This window comes from Ailuropoda melanoleuca, chromosome 14 (assembly GCF_002007445.2).
Source record: "Ailuropoda melanoleuca isolate Jingjing chromosome 14, ASM200744v2, whole genome shotgun sequence".
Taxonomy (NCBI): Eukaryota; Metazoa; Chordata; class Mammalia; order Carnivora; family Ursidae; genus Ailuropoda; species Ailuropoda melanoleuca.
The window spans coordinates 61,530,343-61,546,836 of NC_048231.1; the positions used below are offsets into that span (position 1 = coordinate 61,530,343).

The following is a 16,494-nucleotide window of genomic DNA, read 5'->3' on the forward strand; positions in this document are numbered from 1 at the left end:
GTACATTTCTGATGATTTGGGTAATTTCAGCAGGAGAGAGTGTGGGAGCAGGTGGAGAGGGGAGGGAGAGGGCGGTGAGGGAGGAGATCTGACTTTGAGGGGACAAAGGACACAGAATAAAGATGGGAGAAGCAGGCAAGCCAAGGTATTTTTCCATCTTTACATTTTGCCCAGGGCCATCCAAGTCCACCAGTGCAAGCCCCAGCTCCCTTGAGATCTACTGGAGAGAAATTTCTACAGGCAGAAAATCTAAGCGTTGAGGGCTCTTCTCTGCCCTGTGCAGCCGGGAATGCACCTGCCGCAGAGGCGCCCAGTGGGAGGAAAATGTCCTGGGGGCTCGGCTGGGACAGTCAACCTCAAAGCGGGTGCAGGGGCTGTGTTTGCCCTTATCTGATGACTCCTTTAACGCTGAGTTCTGTACTCAGGATCCCAGAGGAATGACTGCCTGCCTAGTTGCCCTGTTTCCCGCCTGCACTTGGATCCTGGCTCAGTCATCTCCCACCTGTGTGACCTTGGGACAGAGGTTTTGACCTTTCCGTATCTCAATTTCCTCCTCTGTAAAGTGGGGATGGCAACAGGACCTACCTTATAGTCCTGCTGTAAAGATTAAATGAGATAATCAATAGAAAGCACTAGAACAGTGTCTGGTACCAAGCGTCATAAATGTTAGCTAAAATCCCAATTGCTTTTCCCTCCAAAGAGTGCAAAATTCACCCCCGTATCCAAGAGAAGAAGGGATCAGAACTGCTTTGAGTGGTGTTGTTTTTTTTTTCCTGGAATGGTTTCCAGAATGATTTGGCTTCTGGAGAGGGAATTATAAGGCAGCTGAACTTCTGTGGTTCTGTCTTCGACTCATTATCGTGCAGGAGGAACCCAGGTTAATCGCATAGCTAATTAAGAGATAACATTAATGGAATCTGAGTTGGTGCCCTGATAAAGCCGAGCCCTGGCAGACAAATGCTGAGGTGGAGCCAGGCCATTTATTTGAGGAGCAGCAGGGTTCCTATCAGGGCACCAACTCCGGTTCCATTAAAGTTATTGATATTACACCCCGATCTAAAACTGTAAGAAAATTCAATGAGTCTTTTTTTCCCTGTTTCTTTCTTCTGAGGCAGCCCAGCATTGGCAGTACCAGAGGAGCAAATAGCAGGGTCGCTAGGTGATCTGAGCCCCTATGATTGAATGACGTATTTAACAATGAATTCACAAATAAATGAATGAATGAACATAAGGAAATCCATTCAGAGCAAACGCTGCTGCAATTAATATGCTGCCATGTGAAGAGGGACGTTGACAGGGCGTCTAGCAGAACCGATCCCTCCCGCATTGATCAGTTGTTTTTTTCCAGGGCTTTGCCTCTGAGCAAATCAATGACGGACCCAAAGTACCATTTCTATATTTCTCCTCATCTCCTTGCAGTTAACCTGATGAAAGCATTTTGGAGAATTCCTCTCCTCCTTGCTTTAATAAATTCTCTCATGGTTTCTTTAATTGTTGCTTTTTTTTTTTAACCTTTCTTGAGGAATAATGATCAATTACTGCATTCAGCAAGCTGATGTCTGGCAAATTCTATTTGACATAATGCAACCATGATTTAAGGAAGAGCCATCATACTAACTACAGGCCACTTCAGGAGGAGCGATGGGGATTACACTGGACCCTCCATAAAGATTGGGATGTTTTGCAATTAGCTGAGTGCGTTTCTGAGAGCCATCGGCAGTTTAAAAGATAGCCTGACCCCGGCTCAGGACGACGGCTGCAGAACGCTGTCATCGCTGGTCGTGGATCTAGTGACATCCTCACAACTGCCTGCACACAGGCCGCTGCAGCCCCTTGTCTCCGCTCCCCAGAAGCCCCCGCTGGGGCAAATTCCCTTCAGACTCAATACGCTCCAGCAAAGGCTTTGGACCGGGTGAGGGGCCTCAGCCACTGAAGCCATGTGACTTCACTTGGCATTCCTGGGCCGAGAATGTTAAATACCAATTCCATAATGAGAAGTGAACACGGGGGCCATCTGAGAATCACACATCAGTAAGAACGGACTCCTGCCCGGTAGTGGCATAGCTAGAAGTCCACCTGAGCTGTGTCCGAATGCCAGCTGGAACACGGAGACACGCCACAAAGAGAAGTTCCTCTTATTATCGTAGCTGGGATGGCCGATATGGTCCTATAGCGGGTTTTATACACCCGAGTGAAAGCCAAACGCCAAAGCGGTGTAAAGCAGAGGAGGGAAAGCACTATCCCATCTCAGTGATTCACCGGGATCACAGGAACATTCACTCTCCACTGTCTGATTTTGACATCCTGTATTGTGATTTCAAGTGGGAGGGAATTTGACTCCGAGGAAAGTTCTGTCATTTTCTCAGCTATCTAAATTAAAAGTAGGTTGAAAATCGAACACGGATGCACTTTTGTGCTCTTCAAAATTCCCATTTACTGAGTCTCGAAAGCAGTTGTATTCCTCTCAGCAATTTGCCGAATGAATCTGAACACATCTGAGACACCGAAACTCAAGAGGGAAAATTCCTTTTTTTTTTTTTTGCCTCCTGAAATTTTAAGCACAATTTTTACAATGAGACTAGATGTCATAATTTTGTCACTGTACATGAAGGTCTATCATTAAGCCTTATAAACACATGATTACACTATTTGTTTCAATTGCCTCATTAAACAAGCAACTCTTAAGTATGTAAATACGCGTTAACAAAAATAGTCTATGAAAACTCCACGCAAAAGGTCCTCACGGTAGGAGGAGGAGCTGGCAAAGTAAAGAAGCTCACAATTAAGAATTAAATCTCTAAAATCTACACGCAAAGCAAACCAGAGTTTTATGGAGATGGTGACCTACCGTGCCTGTGTACTAGAGAGTAAATTCTATTCTGTTCAGTCCTTGATAAATACACACAATTTCCATGTCGAGCGAACTCTAATTACCGACAGTGTCAATACGAGATACGTGTGCGGGAACACAGAGTAGCTGGTGGACATGACGATTTTCTTGATTTTTTGGTGGGGGGAGCGGTAAGAGAACAGGGGACAAAACTTATGTTTTTGAACCCCAAACAAGCCAGTTCCCCTCGGTGTGTACATCCTTCCGCATCTCATTCCACTTGGAACAAGAACACTGTGCTTTGGTGTGTTGCAAGCTGCTATTCAAGAATGACTATGTGCCCAGGCAGAAACACTGGACTTTGTTCGACGGCCAAGACTCGCTTGACCCAGAGTGAGAAACTTCATCCTGCCCCAGCCCCTCTCGCTCTGCGGAATTAAGCTTCTATTTTCTGTCGTTCTCTGCAGTCTTCATTAGACCCAGGCTCATCTCAGTCTTCTGCCTTAGTTCCTCCCTTTTCACACCTTGACTTGTACAATATGTTACGCACCATCTGTATTCTTTCCCTGAACTCTTTGTGATTCCTTTCAACTCAGTTTTTATTTACTTCATGAGGGCAGAGACAGTTCCATTTATTTCTCCCTAGTCCCTGAGCCAAATGCATAGTCTCTAGCAGATAGAAGGTGTTTCTGAAAGTGTTTATTGAATGACTGAGCGTGGTCCTCTGACCCTCCCCCCTCATTCCTATTATATTTGTCTCCCTTGGGATTCCTTAATCAAGTGGCACTTAAACATCCTCTCTCTTAATGCCCCATACACTCTGGCATGGCTTTTAGGAGGTCAATGTCTTCAGCTCTCCTGGGGTTTCAAAAATGTTCTCAGCTCCTGGGGTTGGGGCCCTTATTCTTCCCTTCCCTGATAGTTTCTCCCTGGAAAATTGCCTCTGTTTCTTTTGCTCAACAAATCACATGAATGGCTTCTGGACTAACCTTGCTTTCGCTTAAGCCCACCACGCGTGTGAAATGGTGAGACACTAAGACGCTAATCTGCTCTAGTCACGGAGGACTTGAACAATGATTCGCAGGGGAAGCCATTGATTCAATGCTTCTGCCCAATGAGGGATGCATTTTGAACCTTGGTCCTTGTTAGAAGTTATTCTTCCAACAAAAGGAGTAATGTAGCTCCATCTCGGCTCAGGCACACACACAGGCCATCGGCAGAAGTGGAAAGCAGCCAACCTCTAACCATATTCCTCTGGTATGTTGAAGTGGGCTTTGGAGAAAAGCGAATGCCCTTGAGCAAGACCTTAGTATAGGCCCGGCTTTTTTAATTAAAAAAACACATGCTATCTAATCATATTCTGCAAGGAGCACTGAGTGTCTATAGAAAGCCAGAACTGAGGTAGAAACACAGAGCTTGATTCTGTTCAGGGGGGACTTTTATAGGGGGTGCTAGTCACAAAGGTGTTGGGAGAATTGCAAAACAAAAATAAGAAACAGGTGGCAGAAAGGCAACCCAGAGGTTTATAGAAGCAGGAAGCCTCTAGGGCCTGAAGATCCGAGGGAGGCATGGTATTTGCAGAGCCCAGAGTTCAGTAGCAAGTGGGGTCATGGAGGGAGGGCCAGACCCAGGACCTGGGACCACAGAAGAGGTGGCAGAAACGCCACCCAAAGCAGAGAGAGAGGGAAGAAATACAATGGATTCCCTTCCCCCCCCCCACTTTAAATTACCTGGGGTCATTTAGAACCCAGTAAACCCAGTGCTTTCCAGTAATTCCAGTGCAGACATCTATGGGCTCAGAACTGTATGGGAGACCTCTAAGAGATTTAGAACCACTTGGAGATCCAAGAAGAAAAATCTCAACCAAATCAGAACAAAGACTAGTCTTACCCACAACCATGTATGAGGGTGGGTTTTTTTTTTTTTTCTTTTTTGGTAACTATTTCTTTTATGAGGAATAAATGGAACTTGGTAACAGACCTCCAGTATAGATTCATTTATGGTTTCTTGCATATAATCATACTTTATGGTTTACCGCACATAGTTCTCGTTTCATGGCATATGTTCAGCAAGTTCAATTAATGTTTTTATTGTCTTCATAAATTGAAGCATCGGAAGATTCTTCCAGGTATTGTCACAGATAGACATTTGAGTAGGGTGGCCCCTTCTTGACCATTATAGGAGTAATATTGGTGCCCAACTTAGACAAATAGGATGTGGCCTCGGTGGCGTCTATTTTTGACCGTTAAAGTTACAAGTTACACAACCATGAACACATTTTTCACTTCTTGTCTTTTAGTGCAGGTCATGTCTGACATTTCGTTTCATTAGACAAGACAAGTGGAGATTTTTTTGTATTGTCTCTTAAAAAATCTAACCCATCAAAATCTGAGACACCAGAATGTTCTCATTCCCCTAGAGAGTGCCTTATCTCTTTGAGTTCCCCTCTGTCCTCTCCCGCTTTCCTTCTCTTCCTTCAACATATTTCTCTCTTCATAGCTAAGCCCTTCTCCCAGGTTCTGACATCCCTGTTTCTGAACTTTGACTGTTTTTCTTCCAGAAACTTCCATTCCTTTTCGCTAATCACTTAGAAGGGAGTGTTCTCCTCCACCAACCCATCGTTTTCAATACCCGGAATAAGCAACCAAATGGCTTTGTTTCAACTGTCCTTCATTTCATCAAAGGGAAGCTGTTCATGGCCTCGCCTCTGCTCTTCTCTCTCCTGACCCAGGAGCAAACCCAAAGTACAAATCAGAGCAGCAAATCCAGGTTAAAGCAAACTCTGTGGCAATCTAGAGTCTTACACCAGACCCCAAACTCCTCCAACGCCCAATCCTGGTAGCCGAGGAAGGGGAATGCCCATCATTTCAAGGGCGGGGGCCCTCTGTGGAGATTTCTCAGCCTCTCCTCTTAATGAGTTTAACTCCAGCGATGGGCAGCTAGAGCTTTCCCGCTGAGCATAATTACCATGATGGGGCACCTGGGGAGAGATTGTCACAAAGATAACTGGGTCTCAGGCTATTTAGCGCTTTACAGATGAGAGTAAGGTGGTGACTTGGAAAAACGAGGTCTGGTTCGGATAGGAAGACTGCTATGGTTCATTTTCCTCCCTCCTGTAGAAGCGTAAACTGTTGTGTTTCTAATTGATGTGCGTGAGCCCAGGGCACAAAATGGACTCAGGTGAGAAATCATAGAATCCCAAGGCCGGATGGGACTGGAGGGGTCATCCTGTCCACCCTGAGCCTGCAGGCAGGACTGCTTACAAACCATCTCGGGAGGAGGGCTCGCTACCCTTTTCATCATGACCTCGGGAGGACTGAACAGCAGATAACCAAGGGCTACCTGGGCACTGGCGCTCACTACAAAGGACACTTGTATGTGTTTATCCCAGCTCTTCTTGCTTAAAAGCCCTACCCAGGGTCAGGGGCAGGTCCCTAACATGGGCAGCTTAAAGCAGCACACTGAAATGTCAAAAATTCACCCGGCAGTACAAACATACTGAAGAACACATAAGGAAAATATATTGAATCATCCTGTGCAAATTCACATCTAACCGAGGAGCTGAAAGAGAAGAGCGATCTCTTAACCATTGTCACACTGTGAGTGGCAGGATGGGATGGGGCTTCTGCTGTCCCGCAAGAAAAAGCCCACGGAGGACTGACAACAGGGAATAGTGGAGTGGGCATTGAACAGGTAGTCCTGAGGCCATTTAGAAGCTGAGATTCAGATGCCTCCTGGAAGCAATTTGCTAAGTACAGATTGGGAGAGGTAGGGCGCTTGGGACCTGCGATTCCTTCTCTGGCCTTAGTGCCTCCTTCGCTGGTATGAATGTGACAATGTGGAGAGGGAACCAAGAGGTGTGGGTCCCAGGAACTGGCAGAGGGAATCAACTGTCCCATGGGTCAGACCAGGCAACGTCCACCAAGAAGCCTGGACACAGTCCCAAGGTGCCAGGGTACAAGGGAAGGTTGTAGGGCCAGTAGGCCCTGCTCCCTGGAAAGAATGGAAGTGGAGTTCTCTCTCTCTGGACTGTCCACACCTGGGCTCATTGGATTTTACATGTCTCCAAAGACTTTAAAGGGGAATGAGAAATCTGTCCTCTTGGCCAGAGCTGGCAAAACTAAAGTCCAGGGCCTGTTTTGATAAAGCCACAAACTAAGAATGGTGTTTACATTTTTAAGGGATTGAAGAAAAAACAAAAAAAGAATATGCAACACAGACCATATCCGATCCACAAAGCCTAAATTAGTTACTATTTGACCCTTCACAGAAAAAGCTTAGTAACCCTTGTGCTAGGCCACTGGTTCTCAAATTTCCATGTTCCCAATAAAATAAAAAAAAGCCAACCACTTAGGGCACTTATTAAATATTCAGATAACCCCCTCTAGACAGCTGACTTAACAGATACTGGGACCCCGATATCTGCAGTCCAACAACCACCAAAGGTAATTCTAATACATGTGAGCATAAGCTGACCTCATGAAATGTTCCCTTTCAATGAACCAATAAGTATATATTTTACAATTTCTATGTGGCCAGCTCTCTGCTGAGTATAGTGGGGGATACAAGTGGTAGAAGATAATTCACTCCCTCCATCTAGTTAGGGGGGAGAGAGCTTCTCAAGTGAACTTATTGGAGATAAGTTAGGGACAAATGGCATGGGGGCTGATTCACTCTGCTTGCAATCAATGTGGAATGGGGTGTTTGCAAAAGAATCAGCCAAGTTTGGGATGTGGGGAAGATATCATTTGCAAAGGCACAGGTCAGGAAGGTGCTTTGGGAATGAAAGCTATGACAGTGTAGGCAGAAAGCATAGTGGTCTGACCCCTGAAGACAGCCTGGAGAGCAGAACCTATGGGCTCCTTCTTCACGGCAAGAACCACTCAGAAGAATAGCTTGTCCTCCTTCTCCCCTTCTAGAAGCCTTGTTAGATCCTAAGCCATGGCAATCAGGATTATTCTGGATCTTTCCACCTAAAATGATCTTTGCTGTTTCCCACCCCCCACCCCACCACCTACACCCATGCATACTCTCTAAGTTCCTATCTCACCGAGATTTTTTTTTTGTGACGCACTACTAATTTATGCCTGTTTCTTTGCAAATCCATCCTTGTAGGCTAGATTGTTCTTTTCATATAGCCTTCTTGGTTATAAGGAAAATTCTGTCTCATTTCTCAAGATGCAACCCAAGCATTATATTTTCCTTGAAGCAAACTTTCTCTGATCTCTTTTCTTCTTGGGCAGAGCTAAGCAATTTTTCATTTTGCAGCAACCTGGTCTCTTGAACAAAACAAAAATATAGGGCTTGCACTGTATTAGAATTATTTGTCTTCATTCCTATCTCTCTCCTGTACAAGACCATGACCTCTTTGAGGTCAAAAACCATATTAATCCATTTTCATTTCCTTGGTGCCTACACCAGTGCACATAGTCATGGGCAGTAAACATTTCTTCAGTGGATAATTGAATGTTCACGAGCAGGACATTTTCAGTTTGTGGACGCCTCGAAACATCAGAGGAGTGTGGCCTTGCTGATACCATCAGTGAGACCCATTCAGGCCCTTAAATAGGGGGGTGACATTACGATTCCATTTTAGGTAACTTATAAAGAAAATGTTAATGGAAAGTGGGAGTCTAAAGATGATTTGTTGAATAGGTAGGAAGGCTGGAGATTCTCCCTGGAGGAATACCATGTCTTACTTCTTTGGTAACTCCTTGGCATCTCAGCACTTACAAATTCAGTGAACAGCTGCAGACGAAGATTGTGGGTAAGATCTGAGCTGGGCACTGCCACACGCAGCATGTCTCAGCTGGTCATCGGCTACACGCTAGCCTGAGCTTTTGTAAGGCATATTGGAAAACCTCCTGGTGCTCTGGAAGGCCAGGATAAGTGAAAAATAATAACTTTAAGATCACCTACAATTCCAAGCTCAGGAATTTTGTTAAATTAAACAACTTGAAACTGCTCACAATGGGAAACAACCGTAGGCAAATGATTTACCTTAAGGATAAGAACCAACACTACATGCATAGCAACTGGAGGCATTCCAGAGAACAACAAAACAAGTACAAAGACAAAGGAAAATAGGGCCTATGAAGTTTAATGAAACTTAGACAATAAGAGGCAAAAGATGGTGGAACAGGCCAAATCGGACCCAATAATGTTGGCTTTCTGGAGCAATAAAGAGGAGGTATGGAGTAAGTAGAAATAGAGAAACATTTCCAATCGGTGGTCCTATAACTCTGAGTTTTATTTGTCAGGGGATGTGGCAATTATTTGGTGGGGAAGTGGCAGGGTCAACCATCTTAACCCCAAAAGTATCTAGCCAGGGCTTTATATCTCCTTGACTCCGCACATCTACGTGGGACCAGATGACAAATACAAGCTAATGGAATGTAAGCAGAAGGAGCTGAGTGTTACTTCCGGGCCAAGAAGGGTAAGCACCCAACATGCCTTCCCAATGCTCTCTTTTGCTTCTATGAGCCCAAGACTCAAGTTGGAAGCCTCTCGAGGAGGGAGAAGCCTGGACCTCTGAGTCGCGGCTTGGAAAAGGGCCACCCAGGAAAACTGCCAGAAGAGGAATATCCACATTGGACTCTGGATGAGGGAGAAATAAACTTTTATTGTGTCAGTCCGTTGGGATTTGAGGTTGCTCACTACAACAGTTGGCCTCTCTTTATTAATGCGGGGTAGGAGGCTGGATTTCTGGGAAGTTTTCAGGGGACAGCTAAATTACAGCCTACGTGATCATTTGGGGCAAAGCCCCCATGGCGTAGGAAGAGTTCTGGGTGGTCTCAGGGCAGGTACAAATATTGGAAGAATCTGGGCCAGCAGTCCTTTTCCCCCATTGATTTTTGCTGGGGGCAGCCAGCCTTGGACTCATCGATTCGAGCTGCTGATTAAGCCATGTTCTCCAGTCTGTCAGCAGCCACTTCATTTCCTTTCATCTCATGTTTTCACCTGCTTGAAGCTCCGCAACAATTGGGATCTTGAGTGTACAACTGAACATTTCAGAAGGGCTTTAAAAATGGCTCCCTTCCCTGCATGGCAGTGTTCAGCCTCGTCCCTTCCTCCCTCCTCCAAGACAATTGTTCTCAGGGCTGTTGCCTGTTAGACAGGAAAAAAAAAAAATGCTAAAGCTGGAGGCAGCTGATCTTCATGGAGGCTACAGCAGGGCAGAGTTCCATCTGGAGGAGGCTGGTGACCTACTGGGAGTTACCTCAAGACCGGAATGCTCCTTTCTCTTCCACAGAATGAGCTGTGAAGATACCCAAGACCCAAAGCAAGCTTTACAGCAAACAGGAACTAAAGAGCATACGGCAGGTGGTAGCTCAGATGCCAAAGCAAACCTCATTCCGGTGGAAGAGGGGGCACAAAAATAGAATCTAATATGGCCCAGAGTGCTTGGAGTGGGAAAGAAGATTCTAAACCTCAGGACAGATCTGTAAGAGAGAGGGGGGTGGAAATTCCCTCTCTCCCCCTCTCCCTGTGTCTCTCTCCCCCTCTCGCTGTGTCTCTCTCCCCCTCTCCCTGTGTCTCTCTCGTATCTGTGGTTGCTTAAACAAACACACGGAACAAGATGGCTGCTGACGGAGAGCTAGCTCCCGGCCGCCGGCTGACGCACCTACGTGCCAGGTTTGCCCAGCTGTACAGATGCCACAGCTGATCCCCTGTTGAGCGTGCGGCACACCACCGCTGATCAATCTGCACATGCCAATTACCCGATTTACAATGGGCCGGGGCTAGTGTGCGGAGCAGGGGGGAAATCGCTCTTGGGTTCTCCTCTGTCCCCCGCTCTCCTTTGTGCCCTTGAGGGGACAGTGGGCCACGGGGAGGGCCGACCCCTCCCTGCACCCCACCATCGTCCGTGTAATGCCGAGGACAAGGTTTGGTGCCATCTCCACCCCGCCTCGGAGGAGGGCCTGGAGAACCAAAACAGATTGAAAGCTCTGGATAGACAGGAGACCGGGCTCCCCTTTGTGGCAGATGCAAATTCTGTCACCAGGCTGGGGGTAAGCAGGCCATTGTGCATCCTTGTTAGGATTTCTGACACGAAGAGATTTGTTTTTGTGCCCTCTCTTTTCCTCCTCCCCGGAACAATAGGCACACCAGAATATTAACTCCCTGCACTGCGGGCTGGAATCGCTCTCCTCTCTTCTCAAGGAGGTCAGCTCCCTTGGCTGCCCAGCCTCAGACATGCCGATGGTGGAGTAGGTGGGGGAGTGGCCAGTGTAGCACTAGTGTGTGTGTGTGTGTGTGTGTGTGTTGTGCACAAATGGTGTTTAGTCAACATGTCTTCTGGATTTTTCGTTACCAGTTTGAATAGCCATCTGAGGGACCCCCAGGGAAAGCCAGCCGGACCTAGCAAATGACAGAAGCCCTAGGGTCCAGAGGGCAGTCTGTGGAATGAAGAGGCCTGAAAATCACGGGTTGTGTCCCTGGGTCACAGAGCAGCACAGCCACGTGCATTCCCAGGACTCTCCGCTTCTCCTCTCCCAACCAAATCCTGGACAGCAATTGCAGACGTCTTCCCATCCTTCTTAGAGCTGGCTCTCCACCCCTCTCCGTAAGCACGGGGTCATGCCTCATACCTGCCGCCTGGAGCCTGGCTGGCCCTGCACATCTCCTCCCTGACCACCTCAGCCAGACGGATCTCCCTTTTCCCTCTACGGAGCTCAATGTCTGAAGGGCTCATGTCCTTCTTCTGTACATCGTGTGGTTTTTGAACTCCTCTAGATAATTAGTGCCGGCACCTTGTCCTCTACAAGCTGGCACCCTAAACAGTCCCAGTAATAGTGCTATTAACTGTGAGACTTCAGATAAACTTTGGCTCGAATGAATGCATTCTCAGGAAGCAGTCACTCGAAGATGTGCCCCTGCAAACTAGATGCCTCAGAAAAAATATTAACAATGAAGACCTTTACATATAGCCCGTGCTCACCACCCCCCGAATCTTCCACGAGAACCACGAAGTCCTGTTGACTGTTAAATGCCACAGTGCTTCGCTGGCCATTGCCCCATCTGCCCCGAAACCATTGGAAACGTCCTTCATCTGCTATCACTTATCACAGGCTCCAAAGCTAGGAAATCACTCATTGCTAAGTTTTGGTTGTCAGGCTCGTGCAGAAGTATTTTCATTTGTGTCCTTTTTCCATCTGACTCTCAAACTAATCCTTCTCAACTTCAGATCTTTGCACAAACCTCCCGTGTCATCACTGGGGAGCTCTGGGCCCAGAGCAAAGGTAGGAGGCAAAAAGCCCCAAATCTGCACGTTTTATTTCATTGGCACATGTATTTAATCCGTCTGCAAACTGTTCATTGGATAGCATTGCGGGCTTCTCTCTCTGGGAACACTAAGGTATGTGTATTCAACAGTGGAAAATAAACATAAGATTTTATTACAAAGTGCCACCGCCGCTCCTGGCATGAGTAATTTGTGCACCTGCATTTTTAAAATGTTTCAAAGTTTTTCCCCTCGGTGGATTCTGTGGTAACGCACATTAGCTTCCTGGCTGTCACAGCCTGGTTCTTGTAGGCTCCTGTCACTTCTGCCCATGGTCTCCAGAAGTCAGCGAGCAGAGAGCAGGCCATCGCGATGACTGCCCATGTAAGCCCTCGGGAGTTCGGGTTCCTGCTCTGTCCCAATAAATGCCTTTCTCCCAAGAATGAGCAGAAGTGCGGAGTGTGAATCTCAGGTACCAAGGGCAAGGAGAACAGATCGCCGAGAGAGGGATTACGGTCAGGATCTGTCCTACTGAGATGTGGGAATGGTTTCTGGAGATGAATGCAGGCTTGATCCCCCCCCTGCTCTCAGCCTGCTTTCTCTTAAGCACAGAGAGCAAGTCAGTTGCCGCCCATCACCAAGGTTCTTCAGCAAGTAAGGCAGCCCAGGATGCACCAGGTGGAACTGGGTCACCCAGTCAGTGAGAGAAACTGGAAAATGGTACAGAGGCGTCGGAAGGGGAGGGCGCTATTATATCCGAATGGAGTACTGCATTCTGGCTTTATCTTTTCCTTCCCTTTCTTTTGCAACAATTCTGTTCTTTGCAGGTGTCTAAAGTCAGTCTGTGTGCACAGCGCTAACTAACCATTTCCCCTGCGGTATCTGTAATCTCCTGGAAATGTTCGTTGATTCCTTCCAATGTCCCCCCAACAACCAGGAAGGCTGGCAATTCCAAGTCATCTTAGGCACATTAATACTTTCTTAAAGTCATATCGCAGCATATTGCGTACTCCTCCCTCAAACAGCAGGTCTCAGAGGAAGACGGTAATGACCCGGTGCTACGCCAACGTGATCGTTAGAATCTCTGTCTCTGTGAACAACACCAGGCAAATAACTTGATCTAAAGAGTATTTATTTATCTGTCCAACGCTGCAAATGGAGACAGAGGGAGCTCCACTGATGGGATCGCTGGGTGTGAAATCTTCATTGTTCAGTATGATCGAGAGCAATGGGATGCTTGTTTCATTTAAATAATACCGAGTTTTCAAACGCTGCACGCCATCTGCCTGGGGAGCTGCCTGGCCCAGGCACAGAACTGAATGTATGTGGCATTTTGAATCGTTTAAATGCACACCGGTTGTGGTTTTAGTGTGAAGGGTGGTAGAGAAGTGGTAGGTGTTGTTTTTACTACAGAGGATCGAGTTCTTATCCTTGCTGTGGACGAGGCTTCTGTTGGCCAACTGTCCATTTCTGAGCTTGACTCTTCAGGAGAATCATTTTAATATGATTCCCTCTCAGAAGAATAAGAAGAATCATGCTTTGACATCCTCTAGGATTTTTGCACACCAATGCCAAGTCGAAATTTGGGGAAAGATTTCTCAAAGAATCCCCTAGAAGCAGCTACCTGGCCCCTCTGGGGAGTCCTGCTTTAAGTGAATATATGAACCTCGTCCCAAGGCAAAGACTCGGAATGGCAACTAAAACCATGTATTCATATGCACGTGCGTGCATGCGTGCGCACACACACACACACACACACACACACACACACACCCCAGCTTATTTGGAGAGAAATGAAAGACTTATTTTGGTGTAGTTATCTGGCTTGTTTGTTCGGGGCCCCGGTTTCTCATGGAATGTGACTCTGTGTGAAGAATAGTGGCAGCACAGTGGGAAACTACGAGAAAGTGGCTGACATATTTGGCTGTGTCATCCTTTGAGCAGAACTTGGTAGATATACCTTGTCTTGGGTCCAATATCTCCCAGGCTCTGTCCACAGTTTTAGGCAAAGAGGTTACTTGAATTAATTATCTCATTGATTCCAGATGAGGATGCTGTATTAGGATACGTGACTCTGTTACAATGAACCCTACAGTTTCAGCACCTTAACATAATAAAGATTTCTTGTTCCTCCCATCACAATCTTACGAGATTTAGGGGATAGCAAGAGGCTCTGCACCATGAAACCGTCCAGGTATCTCCCGTCTCTTGTCACCTCCACCTCTACCACGTGGTCTGCAAGGGAACCACAGAACACAAAAGAGAGAAAAGAGAATGTGGAACTTACACTCTGAACTGCCTTGGTCCCAAAGGCTTTCCTCAGTACAAAAGGGCTCGGGAATATAAGCGCACTGGTCCCGAGGAGAGGGGCTGGTCACTGCCCCTGATAACTGTGCCTTTATCATGTTCCTATTTCCTGTGAAAATATCTAGTTCCAACCACAGATCATCGCTCCAACTCTCTCCTCGTGTCACGTCATGGTGCTGGTGGAAGGAACACCTGCAGAAGTCCCACATCCTTGAACTTTTCCTTCAAGGATCCCTGAAATTTTCCTTCATGGGCACGAAACCAACCCGTTACACAAGACCAATGACCTCAAGAGCAGTTGTTACGAGTGGAGCTGATTATAACTATGTTTGACCTGCTCTTTGGTCGGTCTCAAACAGGGCCGTCTGGTTTAGTTATTCCTTACAGTAGCAAAATGCTATCTGAAACAAGGCCCTATACAATTAGGCTATAAATATCATTTTATTATGCAGTTTTAAAGGCGTTGTATTTTGAAGCATTGGAGTAGCGTAGAAGCCCAAATCATTCCCATCGCGCATTATTTAAGTACTTAAACTCGCGTTTGACATTAACTGCCCTCACACAATGCCTCCGACACGTTGGGCCCACGTTATCAAAATGTTAATATTTTTTTCAGCCCTTCTGAAACATTTCTTATATTTGTGACTTGTCCTGTCTTTGGAGTTGCAATTGGAAACAATAGAATAATGAAATTATTTCTGGAGTTCTGTTAAGTGGGATTTGGACCACTTCGAATAGAAGCTGCATTGTTCATGGTCCCGGCTTCATATGTTTATATGCGTCCACGCTCTTGTGCCTGAAATAAATTTGCCATAGTCTTTGTCTCTGCTCTATTCTAAACACACTGTACAAACAAGGGCCTACTTCTCAGGAGAATAGCCAAGCCAAGGATGTCATGTTCCATCTTTATGATGAAATGCAGATTTGTCATTAAAAGGCAAATTCTTCATTTCCAAAACTGCATGTGAATGATGCTTTAAAGGATCTTAGCTAATGAAATTTAGCCCCCTCTCCTCCCCCCCCCAAAAGAAGAATTTAGGACTATGCTCTGGAACTCAGCCCAGAGTATTTCATTTGGTTTCAAAAGGCATCCGTTTTCCTTTACTTCATGATCTTGCCTTATGGTATTTTGTTGTCCAGAGGCCAGCAAGCAAATGTCAATGGACTTGTTGAGCTGAGGAACACCACCTCTTCGGCTTTCCCAACTTCCTTCCATGCCTCCTGGCGAGTTAAGCATGACCTGTGTGGTTTCTGGCTGCTCTGGCCCAGGAAGACTGGGCTTGGAACTGTCGCCCTCACGCTACAACCTTCGCCACCACCTGATTGTCAGTCGGGAGGCTCCCTCTCTGCCTTGCAGCCCATTTCTTCTTCCTCCTTGAAGCACTTTGTACAAGAAGGGAGGACAGACATGCTTCTTCCCCTCCAACATTTCTTTCAATGTAGGCTGATTTTTCAATCTGGACACTGCTTAGGGGGTTGCCCGGTTTGGAGGGGCTTTAGAGACTCTTTCCGAACTCATCTGCCAGTCCTGGTAGACTCCGTGTCTCACAGCCCCTCAGTCAGTTCCTTATAAAGGGCCGCGTATGAAAAGCTCCCTTTACTCCCATTTCCATTCCCATGGCTTGGAGGGGGCGCTGGACACAGGTTGCCGCTGTGAACTGGCCAAGGAGAGTCAAATGAAGGAAACTCTGAGGCTGCATCCAGTGTGCTGCCCTCAAATAAGCAAAGGCTGCTATAGAGGGAGTAGCCCTGCTCAAAAGGAGGCTCCACGGGGGAAAGTACCAGACCTTCAGGAAGATGAAATAAATTCAGTGGCTGAGAGAAGCATCTACTTTTCTTCCTATGCGGTGCTGGGGAGCCAGGCATCAAACACCTTTTTGTGTTTTTTGTTTGTTTGGGTTTTGTTTTGTTTTGTTTTGGGGTTTTTTTTTTTTTTTACTTTGCTACAGCTCCAGTGTGACTTTGGGGAATTCAGTTTCAAACTGTCCCACCCATTCCTCACCCTTGAGACTAGGAGTTGAGAAATCAGACCCCTAGTTTCACAAATGGGCTGACAACAGTGGTTTCTCCCTACCCATGACTTCTCAATGCCAGACAATGGAGTTAGACTGATGTGGTCATTTCCAGGGAGCCC

At 46.6% G+C, this 16,494-nt stretch overlaps 1 pseudogene; it reads right to left on the reverse strand.

The window, feature by feature from the left end:
• Nucleotides 1-16,494, reverse strand: part of LOC100464217 — a 35,374-nt pseudogene that overhangs the window by 16,958 nt on the left and 1,922 nt on the right.